This window comes from Mesocricetus auratus, unplaced genomic scaffold, assembly GCF_017639785.1.
Source record: "Mesocricetus auratus isolate SY011 unplaced genomic scaffold, BCM_Maur_2.0 Super-Scaffold_100676, whole genome shotgun sequence".
Lineage (NCBI taxonomy): Eukaryota > Metazoa > Chordata > Mammalia > Rodentia > Cricetidae > Mesocricetus > Mesocricetus auratus.
The window spans coordinates 152,696,719-152,712,950 of NW_024429266.1; the positions used below are offsets into that span (position 1 = coordinate 152,696,719).

General features: G+C 47.6%; 1 long non-coding RNA gene across 1 annotated transcript; it reads left to right on the forward strand.

Moving 5' to 3' along the window:
- Positions 1-7,100: 7,100 nt before the first annotated feature.
- On the forward strand, positions 7,101-15,499 carry LOC121137089. Its single transcript, XR_005874311.1, has 2 exons — positions 7,101-7,508; positions 15,389-15,499. It is a non-coding gene; the product is annotated as an uncharacterized LOC121137089 (long non-coding RNA).
- The last annotated feature ends 733 nt before the right edge of the window (positions 15,500-16,232 follow it).

The following is a 16,232-nucleotide window of genomic DNA, read 5'->3' on the forward strand; positions in this document are numbered from 1 at the left end:
CCTGATCTACATAGCAAGTTCCATGCCAGCCAAGGATACATAGAAAGACCCTGTCTCAAAAAACCAAAGCAAACCCACAAGCAGACCTTGTATCCTTGTGGCCATTAAAACTCTCATTTTATGGAGGAAGACTGAACCTCAGGGAGGTGAGGTCACTCACCACACTGTCACATCTGGTCAAGTGGCAGAGCTGGACTGGAGCCCATGGCCACTGCTGGTTCTTCCTGAAAGGGTGTCTGGCTTACATCCTAAGGTGACACTCTGGCCTATGTCACCTTGCATCCTAAAGTGACACAAGGTGCTAATTCCTGCTCCCTTCACCCCAGGGTTTTCAACGGAGCAGGGGAGAAAGAACTAGGCTCAGGCTCTCAGGTTAAGGCCCACCCACCACATCCTGGCCTTATCCTGCTTCCTGCCTTCAAGTTTAGATTCAGACAAACCTTTTCCTGTCAGTTTTCTCTCCCTGAAGACTCAGACTGGCCACTTGCCTGGCTTTCCAGCCAGTGTCTGATGGGTAACCTCTTATCTCACTGAGCTGCTAGCCCAGCTCCCCCTGAGCTCTCCAAGCCCAGAGCATCTCTGAGGAGTTGGGCACCTTCCCATGTACCCAGGAATCACCCAGTCTTGGTCTCAGCCCACCCTTCATGCCCTTACTTCTTGCCAGGTGATGCAGATCCTGGCCCAAGGCCCAGCCTAGAAAGCTCCCGGGGCTTGGAAAACTCCTGAATCTTCTTACCTCATGAGCTAGAGAAGGTGGGAGCCACCCACTCACACAGCAAACAAAAGGCAGGGGCTGATGGATGTTGGGATCCTTGCCTACCCAATCCTGCAGTGAGCTGAAGGGCCTTGAAGAGCCACCCAGTCTATGTGTTGTGTGTTGGTTGTGTGGATCCCTCTGACCTGCATTGATATGCTTCTGGGACATTAATAAATCAGTTTGGGCCCCCCAAGAAACTGGGCCCCCCAGGGCTGCCATGGCCTTGACCTCAAGATTCCTGTCCCTGCTGGGCATGAAGCTACCATGCGAAGACCTGTGTGTTTGTCAGATTTCTGTTGCTGTAACAAAATAACTGAGATAATACACTCATAAAGAGAAAAGTATTGTTTTGGCTCGCAATGTACAGGTTTCAGTTCATGGCCGATTGGCCCTGTGGTTTTGAGTCTATGGCAAGAAGGCATACAATAGTAGGGTTAGATGGACAGCGCCTTATGGGAAAGAGAACTGGCCAGTGTCCCATAGTCTCTCTCAGAAACAAACTCCCAAGGATCTGAGGACCACCCCTAGGCCCCACCTCCCACATCCCAATGGCACCAAGCCAGAGAACAAGCCCTTAACATCCCAGCCTTTGGGGAACATTCAAACTGAAGCCTGGATGTGGGGGTACCCACCTGTAATAAGCCAGCATTCAGGCAGCTGAGGCAGGAGATAATGATCTCAAGTTCAAGTCTACTGTGAGCCCCACAGCAAGTGTCGAACAAGCAAAGACTGGAATGAGACAGTTTCTGGAAATCTGATAACCTCCTCTGACCTCTTCAGGCACCAGGCACTCACAAGGTGCACACATGTACAAGCAAACACTCATGCACATACAATAAAAGTAAATAAATTTAAAGAAAAATTTTAACCCTTACATCAATGTCTTACTGCCACAGCCTTTAGGAAGACAAAGCATTTAAGAACTGAGCCTTTGGTGGCAGAATTTCTCCCATCATCCTGTGGTTGGACTAGGAGTCAAGAATGGGGATGAAAGGTGTGACTAGCCATAGAAGATCAGAGAAAAAGTGGATGTGTACACCCAGGCACGCACAAGTGCACACATGAGTGTGTGCACACACACACATACACACACACACACCCCTATGACTTTTATTTCCACCACATGAATGTTGTTCTGCCTAAGTCCTTGTAGCGTTTTAGTCAATCTTGTTCTTATCTGGAGCTGGAAGGGTCCTTTTACATTGACTTGAGCCCTCCCTGGTATCTTATAGTCAGTTAAATGTTGGCCCTGTTCTCCTGGAGATCTGAAGGCAGACACTGTCCTCCGCATACATCTGCCACACTGATTTAGTGCTTTTTATAAAAGCCCCCTGTACCCAGCCCCAGTTTCTTCATCTGAGAAGGATAAAAGGTGGCCTCCAGCTCTCAAATTCTCGAGCACACTGGCTGTGTATAACTCAGTGCTACAGCACTTGCTTAGCACGCAGGAGGAGTTGGGTTCAAGCCTCAGAAGCAAGTAGTCACACCTGGGAGAGACTTAGTGAGAGAACACATCACAAGCTTAGAGTCAGAACCCACCCAGCATTTCCTAAGTAGTCCGTGAATGGCACCTGCTAGCATCAGCTGTCATGACTGCCACCCGTCAGCATCTTCCCCATCTCATCGGTCTTCCCAAGGATGATTGTTTACTGAAGCAATCCTAGGAGTAGGCCACAATGTTGGTGCCTGAGCACACAGACACTCCATGGGATCCAGTCTGGGCCCCATAACTCCATCTCTGCATTATACCCACCTCCAGAAAACCACAGCCCCTCCCAAATCCTCCCCACACCAGAGGCCAAGAACAAAATGTTCAGGAGCTCTATCAAGATGAGGACTCAGGCCTAGAGACTCCAAGCTTGGAAGAAGCTGAAGACCTGCTTGATCTATGTGCCAGTGGGACTTTTTCTAGATGTGGGGAAAGGATAGTCACCCAGGATAGTCACCAGTAACTACCCATGTTGCTTCCTGTCTACATTATAAACTACTTCTTGTTGTGGTTTGAATAAGTTTGGCCCCTATAGGCTTGGGACTTTGGACTAGAAAGGCAGTCAACAACTTTAAGTGGGTCCTAACAGGCCATCCTAGTAGGGGCATGGAAGACAGTGGTGCTGAGAGCAGTGTGGGTTATGGAGGCCCAGCTCAAGAGGTTTCAGAGGGATGCAATATTAGCAACAGGACTAGAGACCATTCTTGGGATATTTTGCCAGAGAATGTGGCTACTTTCTGCCCTCATCCTGAGAATTTGCCTGAAGTTAAATTGAAAAGTAATGGACTAATTTCTTTATCTGTCTGCAGAGTGGTTATTAGTAATAAGTCTTGGCTGGTCTACAATAAAAAAGACCAAGTGGGACAAAAAGAAAAACAAAACAAAAAGTACAGCTTGAAGAGGGAAAAGAGTGTCAGAAAATTTAATATTGGAGCCAAGGTTGTGCTGAAAGAGATAAGAAGTTTAAAGAACCAGGCGGTGGTAGCTCACACCTTTAATCCCAGCACTTGGGAGGCAGAGGCAGAGGCAGAAGGATCTCTGTGAGTTCAAGGCCAGCCTGGTCTACAGAGCAAGTTCCAAGACAGCCAAAGCTACACAGAGAAACCCTGTCCTGAAAAATAGCAACTAAACAAGCAAACACTTTTTTAAAAGATGGAATCTTCACTGGTGTAAAGGGAGGGTGGCCTCAGGTCTACAATCCATCCAGCTAAACTTCCAATTTGTGAAAAGCAAAAGGTCTAAGGAATTTCCTGCTCTTGAAAAGCAGCAACCAATGAAAGCTGCTGCAAGCGTGACTGAAGGGAGCCAAGCAGGCAATTGAACTTGACAGTGTCGTCCACATGGCCCTGGCTTCAGAGGCGTGCAGGATATACAAGTGAAGGGTTGTGGACTCTTCCTCTGCAATTAAAGGAAGCCACTGAGGCCATACATTTGGCAGGGGAGTCCTCGCATGGAGGCCCCGAAAGGCCATTGCATGAAGCTATGAAAGTGAAACCAGGATTATATGGAGACCCCAGGATGTTAGAGATGCCAGAGCCAAGGGACATCTGCCAGAGAGAGCTGCAGACCGGGAGTGGAAACAGCCCAAAAGAGAAAAGTATGTTGCAGTCAGCAAAACTGAAAGGGTGGAACCATCTAACCCTTTGACATCAGACACGGAGCTGCAGGATTTGGCATTTGCTCTGCCGGCTTACAACCTTGCTTTGGTCCAGTATTTCCTCACTTTGTCCCCCAGCCCTCCATTGTGGGATAGTAATGTATATTCTTTTCTTTTTCATTGTATAGGGATTACAGCTAAGAAATTGTCTCAGAACTTTGGGCTTTTAAAAAGTGTTGAGGTAGAAAGACTAGGGGGACTTTTGAAATTGAACTAAATGCATTTTGCATTCTGATGTCACCAGGGGCCTATAGGGGCCAGGAGTGGAATGTGTTGGTGTGAGTGAGAATGCCCCCACAGGCTCATATGTTTGAATACTTGGTCTCCAGCGGCTGGAACTGTTTGGGAGGGTTAGGAGGTGTGGTCCTGTTAGGGGCAGGCTTGAGGTTTCCAAAGACTTGGTGCTCTCTGTCTCCTGCTTGCAAATCAAGATGTGAACTCTCAGGTGCTGTTCCAGCCATCGGTTGCCATGTCATCACTCTGCCATGATAAACTCTAACCCTCTGGAAACATGAGCCCCCTTAAACTTTCTTTTGCTAGTTGCCTTGGCCATGGTGTCTTAGCAATAGAGTAGTAACTAAGACATTCCTTCATGCAACATACTTTCCCAAGCTCCCACCACACATCTGCTGCTACTCAGGGTGCCACAAAACCAGATGATTCTGCGCAAGTCACACTCGGATGGCACACGGATGTGTGTGTCAGGAAGTGGCACATCCTCAGGGGATATGCAAATCAGGATAAAGGGCCGGGAGTAATGGAAGGTGGAGGGGAGGGAGCATTAGGGAGAGTGGTATGTAGCACATATAGATGACAGCAAAGCCCAATGATCACAGAAAGTAATCTAAGCCAAAGGAATAGCTCGTATGAAGGTCCTGAGGTGAGATTAAGAGGACCACTGTTGGCCAAGAAGAGCAGTGTGTGGCTGGGGCAGAGCGAGTGAGGAGTTGGGGGAAGGTGGGAACAAAAGCAGAGACATTCTCATTCCCTCCCCTCAGAACGCCCCCACGCCCTGCACCCTGTTCTTTCTCCTCACCTCCAGCTCCCATTTGAGGAAGCAAGACAAACCATTCCTCTGACTCAAGCTAGTCCCCTTCAGTCTGGATCCCATCCTGCCCCCTCATGTCTCTTCATGCTGCTCAGAGCCCTGCCCCACACTGTTCCCTGCTCCTTCCCACCTGGCTGTCTCCAGTCTGCTTTTTCAGATCCAGATGAGACCCTATCTTCCAGAAACATTCTCTGGTAGCCCAGGCTAGCTCAAGGCCCCAGAGCACCTCAGCAGCCACACCTCTCCCACCACCAAGACTCACTCATCAAGGTGGTATATGCCAGGCATCACAAAAGTACCCAGCTCCTTGGTACTGCCCTGTCTGAACACAATCCAGGAGTAGAGCTGTGTGAGGAGAATCCGAATGCTTATCAAGAAAAAAAAAGTCTTGTCCTTGTGACCTCAGTTTCTTCAGAACACAGAACTGTGCTTGGAAAGTATTTTCATGCTCCTCCCAGGTATATTGGACAGGAGTGAGTTTATCCAGATTGGTCATTACAACTGACTTTGATATTTGTTAGCACGCATCTATGGAAAACCATGGTTTTGACATGTGTGGCTTGCCCTTGTGACTGCACAGCGTATTCATGTGATTGTTTTTAATCCTCAGAGGAAAAAATTGTCTGCTACTCCAAAAAATAAAGTTGTCGACTGCATGAGACTTTAGTCCACTTCATTTATTGACGCCACTCTCTCGGGTCCCCCCACTCTAGAGCAGTAAACATGTCCCCAGCTCAGAGCTCAGGATTTGGTGGGATGTTCAGGTGACACTTCTGTGGCTTCAGATTAAGACCTCCAGGACCCTGTCTCCTCCACCCGCCCCCCACCAAAAGAAAGAGTTGATTTCAGCCACTCTGACCTCATTGCTGGCCACCAAGCTGACCTGGTCCTTCCTATCACCTCAGCTACCGAGTACCACCATCCTCCTGGCTTCTTTTAAATTAAAAACGATGATGGTGGTGGGGATGATGATGGTGGTGGTGGTGATGATGATGATGGTGGTGGGGATGATGATGATGATGGTGGGGATGATGATGATGAGGGGGGATGATGATGGTGGTGGTGGTGGGGATGATGATGATGATGATGGTGGGGGGGATGATGATGATGGTGGTGGTGGGGATGATGATGATGGTGGTGGTGGTGGGGATGATGATGATGGTGGTGGTGGGGATGATGATGATGGTGGTGGGGATGATGATGATGGTGGTGGTGGGGATGATGATGATGGTGGTGGTGGGGATGATGATGATGGTGGTGGTGGGGATGATGATGATGGTGGTGGTGGGGATGATGATGATGATGGTGGGGATGATGATGGTGGTGTGTGTGTGTGTGTCTGTGTGTGTGTGTGTGTGTGTGTGTGTGTGTGTGTGTGTGTGTGAGTGATGGGGGGAGGGTTGTGCCATTGAATCAAAGGACAACTATGTGAAGTCTCTCCATTTATCTTTCCATAGGTTCCAGGGATCAGACTGAAGTTTCCAGGCTATTGGCAAGTGCCTTTACCCACTGAGCCACCTTGCCATTCCTCTTCCGTGGTTGCTCCATCCTCTTAACCAAAATCCCATCAAAACATAACTGGGGAAGGAGGCATGCCAGACTTAGGAATCAGAAAATTCTTCTATCTCAGTTTCAGGGTGTGGCCTTTGGCTTCCTGAGTCACAGCCTGAGGATGGAGAGAAGCCAGAGACGTAGATGGCACACAGCTTCACTTTGGGGTCTCCAAGGCACTGAGGCCATTTCCGGATCCCTCTCAGTGTCTGAAACTTAGCCACTTCTCAGTAAGTACACACAAAAGGGACACGAGACGGTGCCATCAGGTCTCACGGCCTCTCGCCATGACAAACATGCCAAGAGAGGCTGCTGAGCCAGGAAGACAGAGTGAGAAGGGAGTATCGTTGCCTCTGAAAAGACTCAGAACAGACATCACAGAGGGTGTGTGTGGGACCCACCTAAGGCCTCACAGTCAATAAAGAGCAGAGCCAGCCCTTGAACCCGGGTCTGCACGTTCCAGCCCTGTGAGCCTGGAGTCAGTCCTCTCCATAGCATGCAAGGTGAGTAATATAATCCATCAGTGGACACTCAAGCAAACTGAAGCCCAGGCAGCGAACGAGAGAGGCAGGACGTGGAGCCAAGCCTGGAGACTAGCACGGGCTCCTTATTGGTCTGCAGATTCTACAGATGGTTGATGAATCCTCTTCCCCTGTCTTCTCCCTTGGCCTGCCTCCTGTGTCCCAGGACTTGGAAGGCAGTTTGGAAGAGTAGCTGTACTGAGAACGGGACACAGAGTGCCCATGGAAACACCAGGCGCCAAGTCAAAGGTGGGAGCTGAGGCTTGGCAGTACCTCCACGCCCTGAGAGCCTGTGTGGTAGTGTTGCTTGGAGACCCAGTCAGGCAGGAGCCAGTTTCTCCTCTGTGGTGGCCACACATTGACTGTGGGTTCGCTGTAACTCTAGGCACTGTTTGGGCATGGAAAACAGCCTAAGTCCTAGGATGGAAAAACAACCACTGTTTTGGTGTCCGGACTCCTCTCTGTTGTTCTCGTCCTTGAGAAAGGTAAAGGGAGGGCAGGGACATGGTCTTGGGTTTGGCTGCTTCTTAGCTCTAGGGCACAGCTGTGGGCATCCTACAGAGCTGTTGACAACCAAGGCTGAGATCACTGCCTTCTCCCTCCTTAGGAACACACACTGGCTGCTCTGCCCTTCTCACAGAACCTCATGAACAGTGTGTTTGGTTCCTAATGCTATCCCAGGCAAATGGCAGCCAAAACACTGACTCAAAGGACTGCCACAAGGCCTTATATATTGGCCTGTTCTGAGTTACTGTAACAAGACTCTTGAGGTAGGTGTCTTAGTTAGAGTTTCTATTGTTGTGATGAAGTACCATGACCAAAAGCAACTTAGGGAGGAAAGGGTTTCTTGGACTTATACTTCTATGTCACAGCTCATCATTGCAGGCAGTCAGGGCAGAAACTTAAGCAGGGTGGGAACCTGGAGGCAGGAGCTAATGCAGAGATCACAGAGGCGTGCTGCATACTAGGTTGCTCCTCGTGGCTTGCTCAGCCTGCTTTCTTATAGAACTCAAGACCACTAGCCCAGGGGTGGCACCACCCACAATGAGGTGAGCCATCCCACATCAATCACTAATTAAGAAAATGTCCTCCAGGCTTGCCTACAGCAGGACCTCATTGAACATTTTCCCAATTGAAGTCTCTCCACTCAGATGACCCTAGCGTGTGTCAAGTTCACATAAAAACGAGCCAGCTCAGCAAGCTAGCATTATAAAGAGGCAGGTTCACTGGGTTCACAGTTTTGGAGGCTGAAAGTTCAAGATCTGAGTGTCCCACTGATGTAGCCTCTGGAAGGGCCTGATGGGCAAATGTGAGAAACTGCAAACCCACACGTGGGGGAAAAGGGGAACCACAGAGTGGCTTGGGAGATAGACTTGTCCTTGTGAGGATCCTCTCCACTACCCTGACTGCCTCTGAGCACAGTTCCCCCAGACCCTGCTTCCCAAAGGCCCCATCTCAGACATCACCACACTGAGAACCACAATGCCAAGGTATGAGAACTTGGGGGCCAAACTCAAGTCACAGAATGCCGGCACATCCCTTACCACTCCTCAATCACAGTGGCCCTGACTGTCATACATACCGTCCTTGAAATCCTGTGTGCAATCCAGGTCCCGGAGTTTCATGCAAATTAAATCACTGGGGCATTCCAAATCTGGAGAGATTTTTATCTGCTCTATGGTCAGAATTAAGATCACAATCTGAATAAAACACACACAGGAAAAAGGAAGAGGAAGAAGGGAAGAGGAGTAACAGCAGGAAGAGAAGGAGGGGAGGAGGAGGGAGAGGAAGGGAGGAGGAGGGAGATGAAGAAGAGGCATCAGCAGCTAAAAGTCAATGGCCAGGGTAATTCAAAGTCATGACCAGACAGAGACAAAATATGTTAGAATGCCCCCACCCAGTTTAGGCCTACTCCTGGAAGGGAAAATCAGAATCAAAAGGGACTTGAAGATTTTTATCTGAGCAGTTGAAGGAAGGGCTGGCTTGGGTAGGGGAAGGGGGCACCCCGGAGACTTAAAGTGTTTGAGAGGCCCATTAGATGATTACAGGGCACATCCAAGAGGTATGGAGAGCCAGGCTTGTAACCTGGGGTGGAGTCCAGATGGACATCTTGGGGGAGACCCCAAGGCACACGTGCAGACAGGGAAAGACCATCAAACTGCAGGGTACCCCAACATGCATATGTTAGGGAGCAGAGCAAACAGCCAAGGAAGCTGAGAGGAGTCATGAGAGAGGCAGAGGAAGGGCTTCATGCCCATGGAGGAGAGGGGAGGGGCTGCCAGTAGCCTGGAGCAGTGTGGGCAGCCCCTGTGCCAGCACGGTCGAAACATCAGATTCTCCTTCCAGCACACACATGCCTCAACTGATCTTGCTGTAAATGCCCACTCCCCATTCTCTTGTTTATATTATGTACATATCCTTTCAATTATATATGTATGTATGTATTATATACTGCAACTATCTATTGGTGTGTATATGTGTGTTACACAGGTGTCACAGTGCCCATGAGAGGTCAGATGGCAAGTGTGGGAGTCAGCTCTCTCCTTTCACTGTGTGTCCCTGAGGATCAAACTCAGGTCATAGGGCTTGGTAGCAAGCACCTTCACCCATGGAACCAAGTTGTAGCCCCTAGTATTTTGTTGTATTTTTTTTTAACAAGAAAGTGATTGACAGCTTTCCAGAGGATCAAGTGACTAAAAATCCCAGCTTGTCCTTGCCCCTCTCCAGCATGTCCCTTTCCAAAAGCAACAAAGAGAACCACGTATACAGCACAGGGTTTGCTGACACCACGGTGGGAAAGGATCCAAAAACAATGAAAAACTATTTGCTGAAGGTTTTAACAACTGAAAGGACTCCCCCCACTCCCCCCACCTCCCTGCTGCCACCTTGGCTCCCAGTCTCTAACCTAAGCTGAGAACTGGAGCAAAGAAAGGTCTCTTGTATCCAGGCTGTGGGCCCCTGTTGAGGGATTAAGCTTCAGGGAGCCAGGTCCTGCCCAGGACTCCTGGTGCCTTTGTGCTTCTGGGCAGCCAAACATCTACTCTGCTCTTGTTTCTTCCTTGGGGCTTGGAGGCCTTGTGCCTTTACCTGCAGTGGCTTCCCTGGCACAGTAGCCTTAAGGCTTCGGAGCAAAGCAAGCAGCTCTCTGCTGCAGGGTACCACCCTCACCCCGGTTTAAGAAGGGGCCCAGGTCATTCTGGTCTGCTGGGGACTACTAACTCTAAACTCTCCCCAGACCCTCGATGTTCACTCCCTCAGACCTTCCCAAGCATGCATGCAATCCTGGCTTCTTATCCCCCAGGCCTCTGCTGCTGCTAATCCCTGGCATGCTCTCCCTCCTTCTCCTCCCCAGTGTCTGCATGTTCTCATTCTCTCCATCTCCTAAGACCAAGACAATCATGGAGTTTCATCCTGGCATGCCTCCCATGAGGGTGTGCTCCCTGCAGAGCCCATCTCTGTAGCCATCTCACAAGAAGGCCATTTCTCTCGTGCTTCTCCAGGAAGCCATGCTATGTGACTCCAGGCTTTTCCACACTGACCACTCTCTCTTCCAGTCCCCCTCTGCATGGAGCTTCTCTCTCCTGCCAGGCAGGCAAGTTCCTTTATTAGAAAGTTTAGCATGGAAGGGCTTAAGATGGTGGCTCACACCTGTAATCCTATCACTTTAGAGGTTGAGGCAGGAGGATTGCCACAAATTCTGTATCAACCTGAGCTACAGAGGAGACCGTGTCTCTACACCTGACACATGCAGATACACTGAGGTCTCACCTCTATTGTGAACATGACCTTGCATGGAAAAGGAGTTTTTGTAAGTTTTCTCAGGTTCAGATGAGGTCATCAGGATAGACACTAGCTTGTCGTGAGGATGGTTCTTATGAGAAGACTACCTGGAGATAGCGATTGACACACTATAGGCCAAGGTGATTCAAAGAAAATCACCATCAGAAGCAACAGGAGGCAAGGAAGGGGTTACCCTGGATTAGTAGGACTCTACCCTAATGACCCTAGCAGTGCTCCTCAGCCTCCAACACTCTGAGACTGTTTGGTTTTGTTATTGTTTTTTTTCCGAGATTATAATTACATCATTTCATCCTTCCCTTTCCTTCCTCTAAACCTTCCTATACCTCCTTCTTTGTCTCTTTCAAATTGATAGCCTCTTTATAATTATTGGTGAATGTGTGCATGCGTATGTGTGTGTACTCCTAATACATAAATACAACCTGTCTGTATAATGTTATTTGTATATATGTTTTCAGGGCTGGCCATTTGGTATTGAATAACCAATTGGGATCTGCTGTTTCTATGACTCAACATTCCTTAGTTGCCCATCGTTCTTGGTCTAGGGCTGAAGCCTGGTGAGCTTTGCCTGGTCCGTGTTAGCATGCCTATTGGTGCCATCCTTATTTAGCTCATGCTTAAGCAACCATCTTGGTGATAGTCTATGGATATAGCTTCTGCCATTTCTAGGAGACACAATTGCAAAGGAAAGTCTGTTTCTCTGGCTCTTACAATCTTTCCCAGCTTGCTGTTTTAAGCCACCTGGCTTTTGGGACTTTGTTGCCACAGTCACAAACTCAATACATGTAGTAACAACTTTTTTAAAGTAACTGTTTTGGCTTGGAGAGATGACTCAGAGGTTAAGATCACTGGCTGCTCATCCAGAGGACCTGGGTTCAGTTCCCTGTACCCACACAGTGGCTCACAACTGCCCATAACTCCAGTTCTAAGGGACCCAATGTCCCTTTCTGGCCTCTGAGGTCAACTGAACACTCACGCACATACCTACACAGAGACACAAATAAATAAAACAAAGATAAATCTTTTTAGAATAAAAGACCCGATTTACTGGGATATACATATCTTAGGGTTTCTATTGCTGAGATGAAAAATCATAACCAAAAAGTAAAGTGGGTAGGAAAGCATTTTTTGGGCTTACACTTCCATACTGCTGTTCATCACCAAAGGAAGTCAGGACAAGAATCCAAACAGGGTAGGAACCTGGATGTGGGAGCTGATGGAGGAGGGCTGCTTACTGGCTTCTTTCCCCTGGATTGCTCAACCTGCTTTCTTATAGAACAGAGGACCATCAGCCCAGAATGGAACCACCAATGGGCTGGGCCCTCCCACATCTATCACTAAGAAAATGCTCTACAGCTGGTTCTTATGGAGGTATCTTCTCCATTGAGGTTTCCTCCTTTCAGATAACTCTAGTTTGTGTATCAATTTGACATATGACTAGCCATCACAATGAGTCATACACCATGAATCTGCCTAAAGAAAAAATGTGTACAATTCCAAAACTCAGTATATTCATGGCATTCAGCCTATCATCAAAAGAGCAGGTCTTTCTATGAATTACCAGCTCCTGAAGACTTCTTGTTAATTATGAAAACTTGGCCTTAGCTTAGGCTTGTTCCCAACTAGCTCTTACAACTTAAATTAACCCATTTATATTCATCTATGATCTGCCTTGTGGCTCGTTACCTCTCCTCCATACTGTAAGTCTGACTTGCTCCCCATCTCACTGGTCCATCCTCCCTCTCTTCTTCCCAGAGTTCCTATCTCTTCCAGAAGTCCCACCTATCCTCTCCTGCCTAGCTACTGGCCATTCAGCTCTTTATTAAACCAATCAGAAGGTGCTTTGGCAGAGACATATCTTCACTGTGTGCAAAAAGATTATCCCACAACACAAAGCTGCCTAATTTTAGAACATTTCTATTCTTAAAAAGAAACTAAATATTGGCTGGTGGTTACTCCCATCATTGGGTACCAATCACTACAGACTGACTTGTAGCTGACATTCCTAGCCATGTGGGCCTCTGTGTCTACTTCCAATCACTTAGCGCAATCACTCTGATGGAGAAGTTCCAGTACATGCCAGAGAGACCACACACTCTGTGATCTTTCATTGGGTGATGAGTACCTGAGCTCACTCCCCAGTTGAACACTGTTATGAACAATGAAAAATGCTTCAGGGAACATCCCTGTTCAAACTCCTGTGAGAACATAAACATCTCTCTAATAAATAGTGGTTTGGGTTTGGTGTTTTGTTTTTTGTTTTGTTTTCCTTTTTAAAAATTTTACTTTATAGCCGGGTGGTGGTGGTGCATGTCTTTAATCCCAGGACTTGGGAGGCAGAGGCAGGCAGATCTCTGTGAGTTCCAAGCCATCCTGGTCTACAGAGTGAGTTCCAGCACAGCCTCCAAAGCCACAGAGAAATCCTATCTTGAAACATGTCCCCCAAACAATTACAGAACAAGGGGAACACTTCTCTACTGCTGGTGGGAGTGCAAACTTGGACAGCACTTTGGAAATCAATATAACAGATTCTCAAAAAAATCAGGAATCTGTCTACCTCAAGACCCAGCTATATCATATATCACCCTTGGGCACATAACCAAAGGATGCTCCACCATACCACAAGGCCACTTGCACAACTATGCTCATAACAGATTTATTCATAATAGTCAGGAACTATAAACAACCTAGATATTCCTCAAATGAAGAATGGATAAAGAAATTTTGGTACATTTACACAATGAAATATTACTTGGTTGTAAAAAAAATAACAATGACATTAGGAAATTTGCTGGCAAATGGATGGAACTAGAAAAGATCAGGTAACCCAGACTCAGAAGACAAGCATGGTATGTACTCATAAGTGGATATTAGTTGCAAAGCAAAGGAGAAACATGCTACAACCCACAGATCCAGAAAAGCTAAATAACAAGGAGGGTTCAAGCAAGGATCAAGAGAATCTCATTGTGAAGGAGAAATAGAATGGACATTGCCAGTGGACAGGGAGGTATGGAAGGGGATGGGAAGATGGAGGATCGGGTGGGGGAAGAGGAAGGGAGACAGTAATGGGAGAGACAACTGGAGTAGGGGATATCCCTGGGATGATCTAGAAACCTAGAGCAATGGAAACTCCCAGAAATCTGTAAGGGTGACCTTAGCTAAGACTCCTAGCAATGAGGGATATGGAGCCTGAACTGGCCATCTCCTGTAACCAGGCAAGTCTTCCAGTGGAGGGATTGGAACCCCAACCCATCTACAAATCCTTCAACCTATAATTTGTGCTGCATAAAAGATGTGCTGGGGTAAAGATGGCACAGAAATTGTGCGAGTGACCAACTAATGACTGGCCCACCTGGAGACCCATACTCTGAGGGGGAGCTCACCCCTCGGGGCCAGGACCCAAAGGTGGGATGCTACAGAGATCTAGGATAGAACCAAACATGACTGGCAAAAAGAAAAAAGTCAATGAAATTATTCCTAATGATATTTTACTGTTCTCATAGATAAGCACCTAGCCCAACTATCATCAGAGAGGCTCCACCCAGCAATTGATGGGAACAGATGCAGAGACTCAGTCAAACATTAGGCAGAGCTGGGAGAATACTATGGAAGAGGGGTAGAAGGATCGGGGTCAAGGACCCCACAAGAAAACCTACAGAACCAACTAACCTGGGCTCATAGGGACTCACAGATACTGAACCAACAACCAGGGAGTCTGCATAAATGTTAGTTACATAACATGGCCTTCTTGTGAGACTCCTAACAGTGGGAGCGGGGCTGTCTCTGACTCTGAAGCCTCTTTGGGGATCCATTCCTCCTACTGGATTACATTAACCAGATTTATAGAAGAGGGGGTACCTAATCTCACTGCAACTTGATATACTTTGGCTGGTTGATATGCATGGTAGGCCAGCCTGTATCTGAAGAGAAACCATGGTGGAGGAGTGGATGGGGGGAGTAGAGGGGAAGTGTGGGGAGGAATTGGGAAGAGGGGCGGGAAGAGAAACTTTGCTTGGGATGTAAAAACAAAAAAATAAAAATAAAATTTAGGCCAGGCAGTGGTGGTGCTTGCCTTTAATCCCAGTACTTGGGAGGCAGAGGCAAGTGGATCTCTGTGAGTTCAAGAGCAGCCTCGTCTACAAGAGCTAGTTCCAGGACAACCTCCAAAGCACAGAAAAACCCTCTCTCGACAAACAAACAAATAAATAAAATTTTAAAGATTTTACTTTATATATATGAATGTTTGACCTGCGCATATATATATGTACCATGTGAGCGCAGTGTCTGAAGACTCCAGAAGAGGGCATCAGATCCTCTGGAAATGCAGTTACAGATGGTTGTAAGTGGCCATGTGGGTGATAGGAGTCAGACCTGGGTCCTCTGGAAAAGCAACCGGTGCTCTTAACCACTGAGGCATCTCTCCAGTCCCAACTGACTTTTTAAATGGAAAACCTGTGTGCAGTTAGCCAAACTAGGGGTGATGGAGAAGGATTCTAGTGACATCAGACTCCTCTCTGCTGGAGTCTCCCTCCCCACTCACCACCTATTCTGCTTTTGTGTCTTTCAGGCAACTTTCTCTGAATGTACAAACTGTGGTGAGTGACCATTCACTTTTCTCCACGGAAAAGACATCCCATCACTGTTTTGTTGTTGAACAGTACTAGATCATTCTATATTATTATGACTGTTTCGTCTGCATGTATGTCTGTGTACCACACACATACCTAGTGCCCAAGGAGGCCAGAGAAGGCATTGGATTCCCTAGAACTAGAGTTACAGTTGGTTTTGAGCCAAGATGGAGTCCTGAGTATTGAACCTGTTTCCTTTGCAAGAGCAGACAGGGCTTTTACTCCTGGGCTGTCTCTCCAGCTCCACACCTGGCTCTTGAATGAACTCCTACTTATTGGTCCATCTGAATAGTACTGTAGTGTTCCTAATCTTTTCACCACACCTAGGCCACCCTGAATGTCCCTTGAGCCCATGGAAGGTTTCTGGGGCTCACCCCACAGGGAGATTTTCTAGGTCTGGACACTGAGCTTTATGGCTTGAAAAAGATGACCCTGGGTCCTTTTTCTTATTTCTTTTTTGTTTGTCTTTGTTTTGAGACTCTGTAGTTCAAACTGGTCTCTTACTTGTAGTGATCCTCCTGCCTTGTAATTGGCCTGAGTCACCTCATGCCCTAAAGACCCCCACACAGCACCAATAGGTGCCCAGGGATGGGGTAGAGGGCTGCAGCCATGTGATGCAGGTGCCAATTGCCATCCTGGCCAGTGGCTAACTGCAATCCTCATAGCCCAGGTATAGAAATGCCAGGTATTTTGCCAAACAGCTTCCAAAAAAGTTAAGAACCAAGATCAATTATCCTCTTAAAAGAATAATAACTTTTAAGACATTGGAAGCCTGCAAATTTA